Below are 20,489 nucleotides of genomic sequence, written 5' to 3'. Positions count from 1 at the left end.
TGTTTGTTGACTTGCAAAAAAAATTTTTTTTTTTCAAAACAACTGAGCAGCCACAGAAGTATACTGTTTGTTTTGTAGTTTGGACGCAACAATCCTCCTAGCTTCCCTTTTTTTTTTTTTTTGGTGTGGAATGCCTAATGCATCCATGCTCTTCAGATTTGCTGTATATGTTAGTTTTTGTTGTTGCTGTTGTTGATACCAGTCAAATTTACAGAGACACAACATAAACAATGTATTATTTTAATGGATTCTGCTAAGTGTAAATATCTTCCTCACTGGTATAAAGAGGTTATTCTCGGTACATGTTCTGCTTAGTTATATTTGTTGTTTTGTAAACAAAATAAACACAAAAGAATACCTAAAATGATTTTCTTCCTTTTGGGTTCATAGGTACTGTTTACCTTGTCACCTGGAGTAAATTGCTTACAGTGTACCATTTCAGCTGTGCTGAAATGCATCTTCAGATGAAAGATTTCAGGGATTTGACATCTTGTGTTGAGCTGCGTTGAGTCCCATGCTCAGAAACAAGCTGAGAGCTTTGAAGCCAACATTTTGCCCTGGAAATCACACTGACACAGCTTATCTGAAATTTTCATGGCTTCCTAGCCATTAGAGAAAAAAAAAGCAAAATTGATAAAAAGAAAGTCATGCCCCCCTTTTCCACCTACATTCACATGTTAGAAAGGAAACCCATAATATTAGGTCACTCTGCAGTTAAAATCAATGCAGAGCCAGCTGAGCAAAATTTGAACACCTATATTCTGAAACATGAATGCAGTTTTCCTAGGCATCCTAATATCAGTGAAATTGTTGGGTATCAGGAACCTCTTAAAAATCAATAGTGTGAAACTTTAGCATGAACAACAGCGTATAATCATCTTTAAAGAAATTGTAGTAAAATGAGAGAACAGATACTAATTGTTTCTACAATAAGGTAAATAAAATCCTAACAAATTCTTACGACAGATTGTGCAGAAATATATATAGCCACAATAAAAACCAGCAGATTGATCTCAAGTAGGTGTAAGAGTGCAGGGTGAAGAAATGCAATTTTATTTCCTCATTTTGCTTCTTTGACCTTTTCAGCAAAGCTGAAAAATCTCACTCTTCAGGAATGATGATAAACCAGATATATAACAAGATTGTGCATGACCCTGTATGAACATTCCTTTCATCTACTCTGTTCTGCAGTAAAAGGCATCCATTGACAGGATGGAGTATTTCTGACAATATTCAGGACATGACTCAAAATCAAACAAACACTGTCAGAGTCCTCTCAGAAATTTAAATGTAAAGCTATATTGCATTTCAGGGAAAGAATTTATTATCTTAAAGACTTAAATGGATCACTTTATTACTGATTACTGATTAACAAACAGCCACAAACCTCACAAATACGATTCTTCTAAGGCAATGAAAATTTTATGTAGGGAGCGATGTTCTCTATAGGACTTAAACTTTTCTTTAGATTCAATTATTTTAAATTCATTGGCTGATAAAAAAAATCTCATCAGATGAAAAAAATCTCACCAGAATACTATCCCTTTTAGAAGGACTATTTGGAACCTATTTAATATCTTAACCAGTGACATCCACAGTGGGATCAAGTGCAGCCTCAGCAAGTTTGTGAATGACACCAAGCTGCATGCCGTGGTTGGCATGCCCGAGGGGCTGGATGCCATCCAGAGAGACCTAGACAGTGATTGGCCCAGGAGAACTTCATGAGGTTCAACGAATTCAAGTGCAAGGCCTCTTACATGGGTCATGGTGACCCCCACTATCAGTACAAGCTGGGAGACTTTAGGGTGGAGCACAAACTTGCCAAAAAGGGGTTGTATTCTCTGGTGGATGCAGCTGGACATGAGCCAGCAAGGTGCACTCATAGCTCAAGAAGCCAACTGTACCCTGGGCTGTATCTAAAGAAATATGACCAGCAGGTCAAAAGAGGTTATCCTAGTCCTCTACTCTGTGCCGGTGAGACTTCACCTGGAATATTGCATCCAGATGTGGAGTCCTCAGTACAGGAGAGACATGGATTGATTGAATGCATTCAGAGGAGGGCCATAAAAAGGTTGCAAGGAATGAAACACCTCTCCTATTAGGGCAGGCTAAGAGAGCCATTCAGCATAGGGAAGAGAAAGCTCCAGGGAGACCTTGTAGTGGCCTTTCTGTATCTAAAGGGGGGATATAAGAAGGAAGGGGACAAGGTCTTTAGCAGGGTCGTTGTGATAGGACAATGGGAAATGGTTTCAAACTATGGATATAAGTTTTCTCTGATAAGGGCAATGAAACACTGGAACATGTTACTCAGAGAAGTGGTGGATGCCCTATCCCTGGAGACATTGAAGGTCAGACTGGACAGGGCTCTGAGCAACCTGATTGAGCTGTAGATATCGTTGTTCATTGCAGGGGAGTTAGACTTGATGACCTTTAAGTGTCTGTTCCAACCTAAATAAATCTGTGATTCTATAACCTTGTAAATAAGAATTTATCAGAGTTGGCATTATTGTGCATTTTAATAGGTATTAATGATAGGTAGCTGATAGGTAGCTGATAGAAGGTATCAGTAATAGCAATGTAAAAGTTAAAAAACTGAAATTCTACTTGATTTGATGTTAAGATGCTTTTTCCTGTAGCTAGTGAATATTACATATTATCATGGAACAAAAAGAAGCTTGAACCTCCATTTTCTTTTGCTGCTCTTTGATTTGTCCTTCTGTTACTTCTATTTCGTTATTTTATCATGGCAAATATTGAACTGTCACAATGCCCTCCTTATCACAACCAGCTTTTAATGGTATTCCGGATGGAATAGCACCTCCGGAGAAATGATTTGGTAAGTGAGAAGTTTGAAAGATTTGTGCAATGCATAATTATCTGTGATCAAAGCTGATCTATATATACTTTACTAGGATTGCAACAATGTATAACAATATTTCCAATAGAACAGATAGAAAAGGGCATATAAGAATTTTATATTTCAATATATAATATAATATTTCAACTTCTGTTCATCAATAACATGTATTTTTGTACTGAGTTTATCTGTTGGCTCAAAACCCAAGAAAACTTGTTTCACAAGGACTCCCAAATCCTTTAAATGTTTTCTAGTGCATAGATCCAAAGGAAAACAAGTAAACATCGCAAGAATATTAAACACACATTGATTTTGACATGTTGCTTTAATCCCATTAATTTTGTTTACAAAATTTATTGGAACAGCCTTTATTTATATAGCCAAAACAATAACGTTAACATTTTCCTTCTGGACCAATTGATGTATGAAGGCTCTGAAGTGTTGCTAAGCAAAATAAAGGTATATTTTCTGGGAAGATATAAAACTGTCAGTTCTGGCTGAGATGTTTCTGAAACTACCTGATGTTAACCTTTTATGTACCAACACTATACTCTGAATCATCTGACTAGTTGTAATTGCCTCTCTCTCCAAACAATGCCAATCAGGTCAATTAATTTTTTGCTGCTTACTGGAACACCTCCATGTATGTCAATACTTAACCTGGAGAATTTATGTGAATATTTTTGAAATTTATGGTGTTAACTTCTGTAGCTGCACTTTTGAATTTCAAAGCTACAAAAATGAATGCAATTCCCTGTCTTTGCTCTAAAGGATTACTGAGGGACTCCCAGGAATTTAAAAAACAAAACAAAACAAAACAAAAAAACCAACAATGAAAATCTGAACATGTCATGGTACACTTTTTAAGTGAAAACCTAGTCATTCCACAAAGAGATGCTGTTACAAATGAAGAAGTAATTTTATTAGGGTAAAACAACCATTCCAGTTGATTGTCTTTTCTTAATATCTGTTCTGGAAGACAAGCTGTGCATTCATTCTGCAAATTTCATATTGTACAAGAGATATTTCTACACATATTTCATGCAAACATTATTTCAAAGAGAAGCAGATAGATAGCATGCTATATTAATACAATTATATCATCAAAGCAAGGAAAAAGCTCCCTGAGTCATGGGATGCAGAAATTTCTGCTCCATTCCACAGGCACTGTCTCACTGTTTAGCCTGGAGGTACAAGAAGAAACCTAGAATCATAGAATCATAGAACAGCTTGGGTTGGAAGGGAATTCAAGGATCATCAGGCTCCATTCCTCCTACCACAGGCAGGGTTGCCAGACAGTAGATAAAGTGCTAGATCAGATTCTCCAGTGCCCCAACCATTCTGACCTTAAACATGTACAGCAACAAGATATCCACAACTTCTCTGGGCAACCTGTTCCAGAACCACATCACTCCCTCAGTAAAACACTTCCTCCTGACATCCAATCTGAATCTCCCTTGCTTCAGTTTAAAAACATTCCCCCTTGTCCTATCACTATCGACCTGCGTAAAATGTTGATTTCCCTCATGTTTATAATTTCCCTTTAAATATTGGAAGGCTGCAATGAGGTTTCCTTTCAGTCTTCTCTTTTCCAAGCTGAACAAGCTCAGTTCCTTCAGCCTATCTTCATAGGAGAGATGCTCCAGCTCTTGTATAATCTTCATAGCTCCACGTCATTCCTGTGCTGGAGATGCCAGATTTGATCACTGTACTCCAGCTGGGGCTTCATGAGGGCAGAGTAGGGGGGAACAGTTGCCTTCCTAACCCTGCTGGCCACCTCTTTCCTATGGAACCCAGGATGTCATTGGTCTTCCAGGCTGCAAGAGTGCACTGCTGGCTCACATCAAGGTTTTCATCAACCAGGATATTGAAGTTCTTCTCTGCAGGGCTAATCTCCAGGAGACTTCTCCTGATCTGTATACTTATGTGGGAGTACCTCCATCCAAGTGCAAAACCATGCATTTTACTTTGTTGAAGCTCGTTAGGTTCACAAGAGCCCACCTTTCAAATTTATCAAGGTCTCTCTGGCTGATATTCCTTCCTTCTCTGGTATCAACTGCACTGCTCAGTTTGGTGTCAGCATACTTGCTGAGGGTGTACTCAATCCCATCATCTGCATCACTGAAAAAAGAGTACAAGACTCAAGATCTATTCCTGAGGGACATCACTCCTTCCTAGCTTCCACCTGAACATAGAGTCATTGATCACAAAAGAAACCTAGAAGTTGCATGAAAAAAAAAGGACTTGTATCATTACGAGAGGTCAAAAATAAGCAAATGTACTACTTACTGACATCATTCTAAGCTAACAGAAATCCTATGTAAAGGATGCAGGACTTCTAATATCTTTGTGATTTCCTCTACTTGAAGGAGAGCTTTTACAGGAGACCATTTAGAGCATCAGGCACCACCAGTAACAAAGAAATACCACTAATTGAAAACCTGTCCTAGGGCATTCTTTCTGAAGGGAAGGCTGGTGGAGCCTATTCTATGGGTGTTCCTAGGCTGTACAAGTGGGATCCTGGGAGGACCAGTGTCTGCCCTTGGTGGGACATCCAGATAGCTACTGCTATCCTAGGAATTCCTGTACCAAATCATTTCCCAGGGTTATAATTTTTTTATTAGTATTGTTAGGTCATCTGAAAACAGGAAAATTGAAATTATGCGGTGAAAACATTGTAATACTACTGCCTCTGTTACTTTCAAAGCATTTCTGTGCAAGAAACCTACATCTTCCACACCAACTCAAAACACCATAAATTATAGCCTATAAACTTCTTCTACTTGTCTTGTCTCCGTTGTAAGCTGGGCTTTCTTGCATTTGAAATGCAAGATAAGGTACCAGATGTGAATGAAATTTCTCATATGTTTTATTCAAAATAATTCTATAATTGCTCTCTTAGGGGGTTGGAAAAGCCAGGCCATGCTGAGGTCCTAGAGCTATAGCTGTAGCTTCTTTTTTTGCCATTTCTTTATAAAGTGATGCAAAGTTTTTGGACATCATCCTCTGCATAATGATCTCCCTGGTGGCAGTGTCTCTCCTGGTCTACAAAAGGAACCTTGGCATTGCCCCAGGGTGTTCTGCATGCTGTTCTCTTTTTCAGTCCCTATGAACATTTTGTATTTTAGTCACCTTTGCTTCTTAGTTCCTCCAGGAGTTGTAAAAATTACCACACAATGAAGTTTTACACAGATTCAGCATCAGGTTTTTAAGTAACAGGACCCTGCCTTTGTGAAAGAAAATAGCACTTTCTTTTTCATGGAATCATAAAATATCCTGATTTGGAACGATCACTGAGTTCAAATCCTACTTCCACACAGAATCACCAAAGTTCAAACCTCAGGACTTAGAGCACTGACAAATGCTCCTTGAACTCCAGCTGCTTGGGGCTGTGACCATTTCCCTGGGCAGTCTGTTCCATGCCCACCATCCTATAATAAAGAACCTTTTCCCAACCCCCAACCTGACCTTCCGCTCACGCTGCTCAGTGCCATTCCCTTGGGTTCTGTCACTGTCACCAGAGAGCAGATCTGAGCGCTACCCTTGTAAGGCTGCCATGAGGCCTCCCCTTAGCCGCTCCTCCAAGCTGAACAAACCAAGGCACCTCAGCTGCTCCTCATACATCTTGCCTTCTAGACTCTTCACTACCTTCAACCAAGGTATTTGTAGCAGAGTAAAACACACAGAGTCCAAGACTAACTTCATGCTGTGTTATAAAGAGTGATAGAGGATTTCCCCACCAGACTTGGACATTTTGCTCTTCAACATCTTCAAAGCAGGGCTGGAGCCCTTTGTGTCCCTTTTGCCACAAAAAAAAAAAAAGGAGCTTCCAGGTATTCATGGTATTCAAAATTTATTGACTAGGAAAAAGGAAGTGCAGAAAACAATTACAGAATCTGTCAAAAGTTAGTACAGCCTGAAGGAATATATGTATAATATATCCTCCTGCACTTCCCAATGCTTTATTTCTGTGAAATAATAAAATATCTCCATCAAAAAAAAATGCTGGATGAGAAATACTGTACAACATGGTAGCCTCTCTTCTCTCCGGGTAGTGTGCCAACTCCAAACATTCTGTCTTCTTGGTGATATTCAGCCCTCAAAGTGATACTACTTGAGGAAAACCACTGCTTTTTTGTATTTTCCTTTCCTCCTAAAACCTTTCTATGTTTCTTCCTGTTTTGAAGCACACACCTGTTTTTTTGCACTTAAAACTACTTACAGTGTTATAGATAGGATATCTTTGGTCAAGAACAAGCATGAGTTCATCCAACAAATGCAATACATTCCATTTTTGAAAAGTCAAATGTAATTGATTTTTACATAGAGATCCCTGTGTCAGATAGCTAATTGTTATGTTTTGGTAACTCTGCCCATTAAACAGACTTAATAAGAATTAGTAATGTGAAAGATCTTCGGAGTAATTTTCAAGAAGTAATGACTTCTTGACAACAGTGACAAAAATGAAATATAGAAAATGTACTGTTTTGCCAGTGGAAAGATAATCCAAAATGATAATAAGATATTCATGGCCTCATAACTGAACCCTAAATTCCATCAGACAAAAAAACAATCCGATTTAAAAAGAAGAAAAAGCTTGCACTATGATTGATTCATTTTTCAAATGAAGGTTTCAATGTATCTGAAAAATTTAAAGTGAACAGAGCATAAAAAGTTTTCAAACTCTCTTATGCAGTTATTGGCCTAGAGAATTCACCTGAATGAAAGCAGTTTTACAATCACCAATCTTCAGGAGACAGATTATTAACTTAAACAGCAAACGTCAGAAGATTTAAGCTTAAAATCACAAAGTTGTCAGTGCAGAAAGGCAGGCTCCCTGCAAATCAGACATGTAGAGTTCTGGCACATTTGGGTTCAATTGTCCTTATTTTTAGCACAAATCCATTTCAAGAAGTAGCTTTAAGTGTATAGGGATAAAAGTCACAAATCTAAAGAACAAGAGTGGTGCAGAGGAACCCTTAAAGGCCCATGTTAAACTTGGAAACTTCTCCCATTATCTTTCTTGACAAGAGGCATGGGATAAAGATACACTGTACTATTGGAGGTCATCACTGCATCTTGTCCTGGTGGAAATGGTAGGGTGCATCACTAATGCTCAGACATTTTGGATAGTAATGAAGAATAGATTGTTTTCATAATACCTTCCAAATACCACGACTGGAAATTGCCAAAAAGTTGGAGGCAGATCATAATGTACACATAATAAATAACCTTTGGAATGATTGGCAGAGTGGCAAGTGAGCTTTCTCTTAGAAAGAAGATACTAAAACAGAAAAGAGCAGGAAGGAATATTAATACTCGACCATGTAATAAGTTCGCATCAGATATTAAATTTCCCTAAATCAAATTGTGTGGAAAATGACTACTATATTAGTTCAGTTACAGCAGTTATTCTGCTTTTACATTTCATCCTTGGAAGAGGTATATTTTGCCTGATATATAAGTGAATACACAGATTTTAAAAGCAGGATATGCCCATATAAGTTAGACATTTTACTGTGAAGAATTTAGATAGAAGAATGAGAGTCATAACAACTGCAAGACAAGTTATCCCTTCCATCTGCAGTCTGTGCATACCTGCTAGAAACAAAGAAATGAGTTTCTGAGGGTGAAAGGAGATACTCAACTAGCTTAATTTTAACAAAATTACTTATTCCTTCAGTACATAATTCTGGTAGTACTCCCACAAAATTAAGATAAATGAGTAACCATTTGCATACTTTCCTCATTTCAGTTGTTAAAATGCTGGTGTGTATAATGCTAAGGGATCTTTTCTCCAGATGAATGAACATGGATATGGTTTAGTGCATGTGATTTGGTATCAGCAGATGGTGTTCTAAATTAGTATTTACTAGGTTTTGGTGACTGTTCAGGTTTATTGATAAGTTTCTTGCCATAACTATTGTAGTGTCTTGCAATAGTAGTTCATGAGAAAAATAAATATTCAGAATCTGGATGATATAGCTCTAATGTTTTCATTTGTATGTAGAAGAGGCTGGAACTCCTGTGGAGCACATAGTTCAGTTTTCTTTCATTATCTGGGAGGGTCACTACTCCAGATAGTTCATAAGAAAAATTATAACCACTGTTTCTTCAATTGCTTTATCAGTTATTCTGAAAAAGTCTTAAGCCATTCGCTTTGAACAGTATTGGGCGTGTGCTAGTAAAAGACAAACAAGCCATAAAGGACTCTGTGCTACTGTTTGACAAATACTGTTTTGTCTACACTAGCTGAGATGAGTTGAGATTTCTAGATGCTCTTGTGATCAACACTTTATAAGAATATACTGGGTATTTTTCAACTGTTTGATGATAATCTCTATGTTTTTTATTATTATTTATTTTATATATATATATATGTTTCTTCCCTCCAAACCAATATTGTGTTAGGATTGGGAAGTCCATTGCAGTATGACTTCAAACTAACAGTGAGAGAAACTAATATGTCAGAGAACAGATGGAGATGTTATCATGCTGATCCTGGTCATTCAAAGGTGACCTGCTTCACGTCATATATTACTCTCAGTATGGTGTTGAAAAGAATTAAACTTAGAGATGAGTTATTGTCAGAACCTAACATTCTCTATACCATGAAGTGCTTGGGAACTGTGGGAAAATAATAAAATCTCAAAGATGAAGTAGACGAACTACAGCAACCACAATCAACAAAAATAATAACAACAAAATCAAATCAACCTGCTAGCCAAGTTTTCTTTGAATGTCAGCATTTTATACAAAATCAGTCCCAGAGTTGTTTTTTTTTCATTCTGCAGATCATGAGGTATGTTATCTCAACATTCATTTGTAACACAATACTGTTCCCAGAATTCCAAACTTGTTAAAACTAAGAGCTACAATTGATCAGAGGTTACCAGAGCACACTGACTATTCTGAAAATAGTTCAACCTAATTCTTCCCGCAGTCTCACTCCAAGAGCTGCCATCACATCTTTGAGATCCCTGTACACTGTTGTACATTACTATTCTCAGATCCCATAAAGACTAAACACAAAGCTTGAAATCTAGAGAAAGAATACCATTTTCTTTGTGAATTTGTTCTGGGCATCTCCTCCCTCTCCTTTCCTGACACATCTGTTTCCCTCTGAGCCAGGAACACTCCCACTGGACAGGTTTGCTCACCCAGCTTAGCAGCACTCAGTGCCAGCCATGAATGACTCATCATGTGCCCTGAATGAGCCCCAGATCCACAGCACTGATCAGACCTCCCAGTACATGAGTACTACTATTTTGCACTGTTTACAGCCCTCAGTGTTGACACCTAAGTTAAAAATAGCAGTCCTGATCAAGTTAAACATCAACCACAAAAAGACATACCTGTTTTATTGAATTTCCATAATTAAAGGATGAATGGGTAAAAATTATCTAGTGATTTTCTTACTTAATCTTCCAGGGACATTACTAGAACCAAAGATATTATCTAAATCTAGAAATACATTGTTTTTCTCATCCCTTTCAAATCTTCTTTCCAGATTAAAATGCCACCTCAACTACTTTCCTGGAAGCAAAGGGTTAGATCTGACATTATCTAGAGAAGGAATCTGAAGGTCTCTCTGATCCTCAATAGGAAGATTTAAGTGAAGGTAGCTGAGGAAGGTTACTTCTCATATCCTTTTATGAGCAGACAGAGCATGAAAACACATTTCTATATGAAAAATCCATGTAATAAAGTATTCCTTTTGACAACTCGTGCTGCTTCAGCTGCTTGGGTTACTTATTTGTGTGACTTCAGGCACACACACATACGACAGAACCCAAAATAGATCTGGAAGATGAGTCATGATGTTCTGGAAAGGCTTTGAAATAAATGGACCTATTTACTCTTGCAGCTGTCTGCTGAAGCTAATACTGCCCTACAATGGTGTTATTAATTTGTTATCAACAGCTGCATCTCAGAAGTTTGTTTTTGCTTTGGGTCAGATTGTTGTTGTTTTTATTTTTAAAATCAGGTAATCGTAATAGCAGTTCATGTCGTCAGAGGAAACATTTGGAGAATAAATATGCCACACAAAATAATATAAAATGGGAATATTAAAACTAGGACATCCTCAACAACACTGAAGGCATTTTATCTGCTTGCCAAATGCCATTACGCTGCACAGTGTTTTAATTCATCACTGGGAAACATGTGGAAAGCAACGTTTTTCTGTCAGACTACTATGGGTTCTGTATATTTTTTCCAAATATGCTATGCATTACGTATGTTAATGAATCATGTTTGTATCTTAATATGGTGGCAAAATTGTGTGACTATAGGAAATGGTCCAGTAAAATTGCAGCTTTAGAAGTTTGTATGTGTTTTTTTGGTAGACAGAGCTCACTTTCAGCACAAATTCCAATACGTTCCAAAAGATAACAAAAATGTCAGTTAGCAAAACTCTTAATTTGTCCTTTTGCTGTGTCATTATTTTTCCTTTGACCATCAGTGGTCTTGTGCTTACTTTAAATAGAATTCTTACTGTAAGAATCATTCTCATGTTTGACTGCCAAACCAGTTATGCTTCAGCAAGTCTAATGATTTCCTTGCTATGATGTTAATTTAATCCAAGAGCAAAGTCATCTTTAATTTTTAATTATTATTATAATTTTCTTATAAGAAATTCACTGTTAAGTGTCTAAGCCAACTGCTATTGACATACATTAACTTCACTGTAAGCTTTACCAGAGCATAACAGCAAAAGATAATTACTACGTAAATCACAGAATCTCATATACTTTCAGTGTAGCTGACTTAAATGGCAAAATCTCTGCAAAATTATGGACTTGATTATTTAAGACAGTCTTACATTAGCATGGTTCCCCATAAATTACTCACAATTTTTATCATGGAAACTGAGAGGTAAATATGTGTATTAAGTGTTAGCTTTTATGACTGGAATTATGATGGTTTTTGCACATGATCATTTTTTGCCAGTCAGTAGGTTGAAATGGAAATAGAATGTAAATGATTGATCTACTGCAATAATTAAAAGAAGAGATGAAGGAAATCTTATGTTGATGTACCAAGGCTTACAGTTACATGTTTGCTTAACAAGTTAGAATATGAGAGAAAAGTCATTTCTCACAACGCTTCATGATGAATTCTTCATTCAACATGGTATATGAGATGCATTTAACTTTAAAATGCAGCAATACCACAGAAACCAGAAAAACTGATGGACTTCTACTAAATGAGCAACTTATTTATTACCAGCAGGAAACAGGAAACACCAGTAGAACTGTCATTCACTAAAATGAATCTGAGTTTTATTAAACACCTCCCACAGCATATGCTTATTGAATTTAGCATTTGCATTTAGATCAGAGCTGTTAGACTTCCTAAGAAGATAATTACATTTCTGAAACACTGCTGTCTGGTAACTAAGGTGATTCAGACTTTTTTTTAAGTCTTCACCATAAATTTCTCACAGTATATATGATGATTAACAATCATCTGTAAACAATATGAGGTCATTAATACACAGGCAGAAAAATAAAAAACAATAAATGAGCATTGGAATTATGCATACAAGCAAAAAAATACATCACTGATAACAAAATAACAGTAAACAATTATTAAAAATACATTTTACAAGCACTGACTGTGTCCTTTACTAAAGTTCATTCATTACCACTCAATTTCCACTCCAATTTGGGTCTCTAGATTTTTTTTGCCAAGTATGTATGTATATATCACTAAAATAAAAAAAAAGGAATAAAAAATCAGAAAGCATCATCTGTACTCATAGTTATAAAAAAAAATCTGGTTTTGATTTTTTTAAGGCCCAATATTGTTTCAGTTTTTAACCAGTGGATTCATAGGCAAGCTTGCACATTGTGCTGATCATTCTAAAAATAGGTTTTACTCTGGCACAGACACCTTTGCTTCACTCAGCAGACTGTGGCTGTTACTAAGCTTACTTAGTAACAGGTATGGCTTTGAACATTTTGCTTTGCCTGTTGGAATTTATGCTGCTTATCTTTATAGGCTTAGAATTTTCAAATCACTATTGCATTTTATTGATTTTTTATAGAAGACTAGATGACTTAATGATGTTCTGAAAAATATTTTTCTGTCATATAATAAATAAATGCTTATCTTTTCTTTTCCTTTGAGTACATTTCCATGGAAACTGAACACATTTTGTCGTTGAATGTCATCTTCTGGCTTCATTTCCTGTCTACCTGAGATAGCACTTTGATTAAATATACCCTCATAGTCGGCAAATTAAAATAATCATGAAGATTCTCTGAAATCTCAGCTAATCTTGTAAAAATGCTTTAACGTTTTGAATTTAATTTAGCATACTTGCAAGGAAAGCAAGAAATAGTATTTTCTAATCTAGCTGGATGCTGATACTGCTTAATTGTTTTATGTTATCACAAAACTTCAACAGTATGTTGGAGACCAGCTTTTTACATGATCTGATAGCAACAGAACAAGAAAGAATGGTTTAAAGCTAAAAGTGGGTTGATTTAGATTAGATGTTAGGAGGACATTTCTTTACTATTTCTTTACTCAGAGGGTGGTGAGGCACTGGCACAGGCTGCCCAGAAGAGCGGTAGGTGCCCCAACCCTGGAAGTGTTCAAGGCCAGGTCGAATGGGCCCAGGGCAGTCTGAGCTGGTGGGTGGCAGCCCTACCCATGGTGAGGAGGTTAGGACTAGATGATCTTCTAGGTCCCTTCGGACCTACGCTGTTCCATCATCCTATGAACTGAGATCTGTCATCAACATGCAATCAAAAACCAGCTACGGTCCTCCAATATGCCATTCCCCACCTCACTGCTTGTGCCTTTTTTTGTGCCAACTTTTCCCTAAACATTTTCCTAATTTAGACTCTTTAAGCTACTGTTCTGTAACTTGCATGCGTTAACAAAAAAGGGTGGTTCACAGTAGTTCATCCAAACAATAACAGATTGTAATGCTTTCCTAGAAGTGTTCACTTTTCATATATATAGGTCCTGCTAGAGGAGGAGTAATGGGTTCTAGTGGTTCACTGTAGAGAGCATTTGATCATAGCTGCTTAGTCTAGGAAGGATAAAAATAGTTTAGGAATAAGATCTGTAGCATGAATAGGCTTGTCAAAAAAGATGTAGCTGCCAAATTAGAACTAATCTTAATGATGATCACTTTTTTTTTATTTCCATAATGAAGCCAACACCCTTCCTTCTAAAAGGCAAATTGATTATATTCCCAGATAGATTTTATAGAAATCTGTGACAGCTACCTCTATGTAGTAAAATGTCTTATTTGTAATCCCTACGCGAGTCATCACAGAGAAGTCCTGGTGAAGAACTGGTATCTTCTTTTCCACCATACACTTCCACTTTCACCTCCCAGGCAAGCAACAGGCCTGGGATGAAGCCTGGCTCCCCTGAGACTATGAAATGATAGGGAAAGAGTTGAGAGTTACAGATCTACCATTAAATTTCTCATGGAGAAAGCAGATGGTATTATTTTACAGACTATTCCTTGCATGCTACTCCTTGCTAGGAGTAGACTACTCCTGTAGCTTTCAGTTTGCTTAGAAGGCTATTGTGATGCAAATCCCAATACGCTACATTCAAACCCTCTTTTGTGTGAATAATCCTGATTCTACAGATCACAGTCGGACATCAGAGATAATAAGGATCAAAATGAGCAACAGATCAACATCAACTAAATGATGTTCAGATCCCAAGTGTCAGCATCCAGGTACACATGGACAGATTTTGTTCCTAATTATCAAGGAGCAGCAAGGTCAGACATTGCAGCATGAGTGAGAGGAGCAGGGACTGAAGATCAAAGACACAGTTCCACAGGGCTTGAGTGAGGAGTGCAGGTCTGAGCTGATAACAAGGTCACTCAAGAGTCCAGTCACCATCCAGTCAGTGCATAGTGATGAGGTTGATCCACAGCCAACCTGGAAAGTAATATCAGTGGTTCAAAGTCAGCAAAAGGGATATAAGAGTCCTGCCACAAAGGAAGAAGAGATTTAAATTAGTTCTAGAACAAATCTGGAGATAGGAGTGAAAAGCAGGGAGTAAGTGCTCCCACTAAATCTTCTCTGCAGAGCTCTTTTCAAGGCTGGACAGCTATACTTACCTACATGGATAGTGAGTTCAGGAAGCCAAACCCCGCAGAGAAGAGGATACATTTAGCCCTCTGGCATTACTGACAGCTGCTGGTGGAGAAAATATCTTGAGTTTGTTTTATGCTGATGGAAAAGCACAGCCAAAGGTTTGGAAGTTATCTTCTAAAGATGTCTCAGAATCTGGAAGCTGTAGGGATTCACCTCTGATTAAAGGCATTTATCCTAGCCTTCAGATTCATACATTACAATTTTTGAAATTCAATTCAGCATTATATGCTGGTTCCTAGAGAACATCCTTTACCTGCCTTGTTAACTATCACTTGAGATTCCAGCAACAAATCTAATGGCAAAACCACGAATACAAAACTGATGCAGGAAGAGAATGACTTGAGAACTGAGAATCTTATCTCTAACAATTTGTGCAGTGATATGCAGATCTCTGGAGAGGACATAGGATCTCAAGGAGCACTCACCACTTGGACAGACTTCTTCAGAAAAGAAGCTCCATAGTTAATCCCTGAGTAAAGTCCAGCTATGCATTAGCATCTATCAAGTGGATAATCTCACTGCAAAACATACAGAAATTTGTATGAACCCATTCTTAGTAGCATATGCAGAGCTCTGGTAGAGAATGAAAATGCTAAAGTAATATGAATCTTAAATAGAATGAAGAGTCAGAGTCTGACCCATATTTAGCACAGTTGTGTTACAAAATATCACTTACTTGTCTTCTGTTTAAAAAAAAAAAATCTGAAAAGATAACCTCTGGACTGTTAAAATACTAGTGTACTTGATTAGAAAGAATAAGAGAGGATAAAAAGGCAGCAAAGACAACACAAAGGCCATTTGGTACGGTTTCATGACCTCCAAGCACAAAACTGATGCTGTGATTCTCTTGAAAAAATAAACAAAATCAGAAAACCACAGCAGTTACAAAGAGGAGTGAGTCACAATAGGTTGCTCCAGGGTCCCACAGACCTGTCACTCCAAACAAACAATACTACCAGAAAGAAGTGACATATTCTTCAAATCTGATGCACAATAAAGAATATAGTCAGTCATTCTGTTCAAGAGCATCTCTGGCAACAATAGGCAGAGACACCAAATCTGAGTATAAGTATGTGGATATCCCTTCTAGTGGAGATGAAACAAACAGCAGATCAAATGTATTTTGGAAACTGTGTGCCTAATACACAGTAGATAACTGAACACTATCTATCTATCTATCTATCTATCTATCTATCTATCTATCTATCTATCTATTTAAAGAACTAAAAAGAACAATTTTTCTTACAGTGTATTTTATTAATTTGTGATTTTAATTTTAATGTTGCGCCTTGCAGGGAAATGCATGATTTAGGCAATAAGGTATGAACATCTCTTGAACAACTACGGTGCAACATTTGTTTCTGTACTCAGCTACATAGTGAAACAAATTTTAAAACTCATTATATAAGTGATCAATAATCATTCCTCAATAGACTACACAACCCACTGTTTTCTAGTAACAAGAAACTTCTGATGTGTTTAAATCAGTTTTGGGAAAAAGCAAAGATTATTTTTTACTCTGGAAAACTGCATCTCAGTTATGGTAAGAAAAATCTAGACTTTAATTTTCAATGTTTGGTCTGAAAAAGAATCTGCAAGAAAGGCAAAGATGCCTTAAGATATACACTTTTCCTAGAAGCTGATACTGACCACATAATCCATTTGCATCCCTTAAGTCCTGTTATTCTTCATGACTTTCACTGTTTGCTACTATGAGTAGTGGGAAGGGTCCAATCTACTACCCAGTCTTTCACATATGCAGCACAAAAACCTCAGCTTGAATGTGGAAGGGTCTAGTTGTGATAACTGTGTTCATTTTTCCTTGGAAATTTGGATGCATACAAGCCCCAACAGAGCACAGAGTTTGTTTCAAGTTTATTTTTGTATAATTTCTGCTTGTCTTGCAGAATTTGATAAATGAGGGGCTTTGGAATTGCTTACGGGAATATGATTATGCAGAATTAAATTGTCAGGCTCATTAATTATTCCAATTAAACACACAAAGCCAAGAAATGGCATTCTTCTGTTTCCTCTACAATAGATTGTGTACAGTTGTTTTGTGGGCATTTACATTTTTATATTCTAATAATTGCATCTTAAAATGTAAACATAATTGCACACAGACACAGAGGTGGAGTTCAACTCACAGAGGACTGCAGGCAGAAACCTCTCTCAATGGTATGATGATATTTGTTTTGCTTCATGACTTATCCTACCAAGTCTACCAACCACCCTAATGTACACTGACTATGCGGGAATTGCTCTCCTTCAAACTTAGCCTGCCTTCATTTACATGCCATTATAGAAATATGCAAATCTTCTATTTAGCATTATGAACAATTAGCTTACAAGGCTAAGACACAAATGTATTTTGTCTTCTATTTACTCATAATTATTCTGGCATATTAAAGGGACAGGGGGAGCAGTACCTCTGCAATTTAATACTAGTAGAATAACTTATCACCCAAATAAGATGCATGCTATCACTTATGGTTTCTTCTGAAGATGCTGACCCTCATTAAGCACTGCTTAATTACAGACCTTGCATTATAAGCAGCCTCTAAACATAAATCCATCAGTGAAAAAGAATACAAGGGAAATTATATGAAATAGAGATAAGGTAGCAATAATGATTACAACCACAAAGACGTTCACAGTCAGGTGTACAGAGAAGGTAAACCGTTCTTCCTTTTTAGCAAAGAAAATATTTGATTAATGAAGAAACCGAATTAAGAATCTGATGGAATTTTAAATTATTATTGCTATTTACCAAGACTTATTAGTACAGCTTTAAAAATGGATCTACTAGTTCTGGTCAGACAAAAGGAAGTCTCACATGTCCTCAGTGCCTGTGCCCCATTTGAATGGCCTGGGGGAAGAGACAAAAGACAGAAGGATGTGAAGTCATTTCATTTTGACCAAATGTAAGAAGAGTCTTTGAAATAACAGAAATCTCAAGTAGGACTCAGTATGAGATAAGGAAAGCAAAAAGCAGAAAGGGATCCAGACTTACATGCTGGTGTAGAGCTCCTTCAGTTGAGGAAGTTCACACTTCTCATTGGCATTTAACAACAAGAAGGACGAAAAACACTTGGGTTTCACCAAAACAAATCCCAGCTCAATTTTAAGCTTCCTATTTCACAAATCAGACTACAATTTTACAAGAAATGTGGTTCTCCACTCCATGTTATATCTGAACTTGAACTTTCTGGGAAATGTTACATGTGGTCCCTGTAGTTCCCTTGGTCCTGATTCAATAAAGAAGAACAAGCTATTATTTTCCAAGTGTGCAGATGCTTCACAACTATCCTTCTGTGTCCATCTTGCTATTATATAAGGGTCTCCAGCCTGTAGATTATGGCTTCCATTTTGGAGGCTGGTTAAAAAACTCGGTATAAGCCTCTCCTGAGACCTCGGAATTCCTAATGAAGGGTTATGTACCTGACTGTCTATTTTTCTCTGGGAGAAATCCTTCATCTGATTACTTCCAGAATGCCTGGAGATTTCTTCAGCTTTCATTGGAGCTTTTGACAGTAACTGGAATCAAAATAAGGATTCTTGTCAGAAAGTCTTTAAATAAGTTTCTGTTCAAGTGTCAGTGCCTGCATTCTGACTGCTGACATGAGCCCTTCAGTAGCCTGCAGGGAAAAATGATTAAGACTCACCAACAGATAAATCCCACAATGATTACACTCATCTTCCTGCCACTAACAATGACATAAACACAGCTCTAGTGCAATGATGAATCAAAGGTTATGCAAGAAGGTTTTTCTAAATCCCATTTCCCCATTTGCCTAGTGCTGCTTCCTTTTTTTCAACAGTTGCTAGACAGAAAGCCGAACACCGGAAACTGAGAGCCCACTGTATTCACTGCTAGTAGGAGTATTGCTGGTTTCAGTTTTTTTCATTTCTTTTTTTTGCACATAGTGAGAGTATAAAAAATCTACACAAAATAGCGTATTGAAATCTATTTACCTTTTCTGTACTTTTTTTTGCCTAGGGCCAGATTGGAAATGCAGGACTGGTCCCCCGCAGCAAAGTTTTAGCTACAGGTCCAGAAGTAATCATTTCCCAGGGTCTGCTTCTCCCCAGATGCTGAACACTATTGCTTTGGACTTAAACATCAGAGTTCTTTTAACAAATAAGTATCCAGCCTGACAGTGTAGTTCAACTGACAGAATGGCGAGATGATTCAGAATGGCGAGTAAGATTCCTAGTATAAAGAATGTAGTAAAAGTCCCTGTACCATCTCTCTTCTTCCCTGCTTATATTTCAGTAATTGTGAAATTCAGAAACTGTAGAAGAGAAACAATTTTTATCATTCATTTACTATCTTGCAAGGCAGCATTCAAGTTTATTTTACACACACTTGCCTTCATGCTTCATATCTATTAAGAATAAACACATGGCAGCTTGATTTTTCCCCTCTTTATATATTACTTTTGTTTTTATTTTATTTTTTTTAATTTCAAGTTATATATTATTAAACATATCAGATGATGTATTTTTGATGAATACTTGAAATGGAAGTCAAACACAGAAGCATTGCTTAAGTAAATTGTACCCATAAATAAATGATCAAAAATACATTAAAATGGAGTGTGCATAAGTATTTCCTGATATAACGCTTCTATTTCCTCCCACAAACATAAAGCTCATTAATCATAGACATATCGAGACTGATAGTTTTAAAGCCTATGCTACAATGGACAAGCAAAAGTTTCCCACATGGCTGTGATAATTCTTGTACAAACAGAGGATTAGAGTCAAGTGCTACCAAGTAATATGAAGTGTTCCAGGATGTTTTAAAGAACAAGACTGTTTCTGGACTTCATCCATCCATACGTGGTCTGTAAATGAAAAGTGGTCTCCAATGGTACATTTGTTGAAAAGTTAAAGGTAATAACAGAACTTCACTTAAGAATTTAGAGATGTCAGTGTTTGCATTCCAAGAACTCCTGCATAAGTCTGTGTTGTTGTGGAAGAAGGGCACAGTTCCCCAGTTCCTATAGAAAATGCAATATCTAGCCATCAATGCTGGTAGATAGAAGTTTGCCATCAGAAGTGATGGATCTTTTTAAGTTTCCCTGCATGCCAAAATCTGATTGGAAAAATGTAGTAACTTTTCTATTGCTTTTCTTTATGCAGTGTCCTCTCTGTTTTTGTAGTTTGTATGAACATAAAAATGTCAATGTCATAATTGGCTTAACAAGAATGCATACAGATCTAGGCTCTACTGCAAGATAAAAAAAAAAAAAACTTTATAAAAAGCTGGTAAGGTACTTGGGAGAACTAGTAAGAACTAGAACATCTAATGAAAGAATCAATTCATATTAACTCAAATTTGCCTTCTGTTTAATTTTGTCTAATTCTAGATCCAATATTTTGCTAAGTTCATATTAGCCTTAAAATTTCCTCACAGTAAAAGCTTTGACCAGGATATTGCACATAGAATCATAGAATCATAGAATCATAGAATCATAGAATCATAG

The sequence above is a fragment of the Tympanuchus pallidicinctus genome, unplaced genomic scaffold (genome assembly GCF_026119805.1).
Source record: "Tympanuchus pallidicinctus isolate F22 unplaced genomic scaffold, pur_lepc_1.0 scaffold3, whole genome shotgun sequence".
In the NCBI taxonomy this organism is placed as follows: Eukaryota; Metazoa; Chordata; class Aves; order Galliformes; family Phasianidae; genus Tympanuchus; species Tympanuchus pallidicinctus.
The sequence above is the reverse complement of the archived record's forward strand: the minus strand, read 5'-3'. Positions refer to the sequence as shown.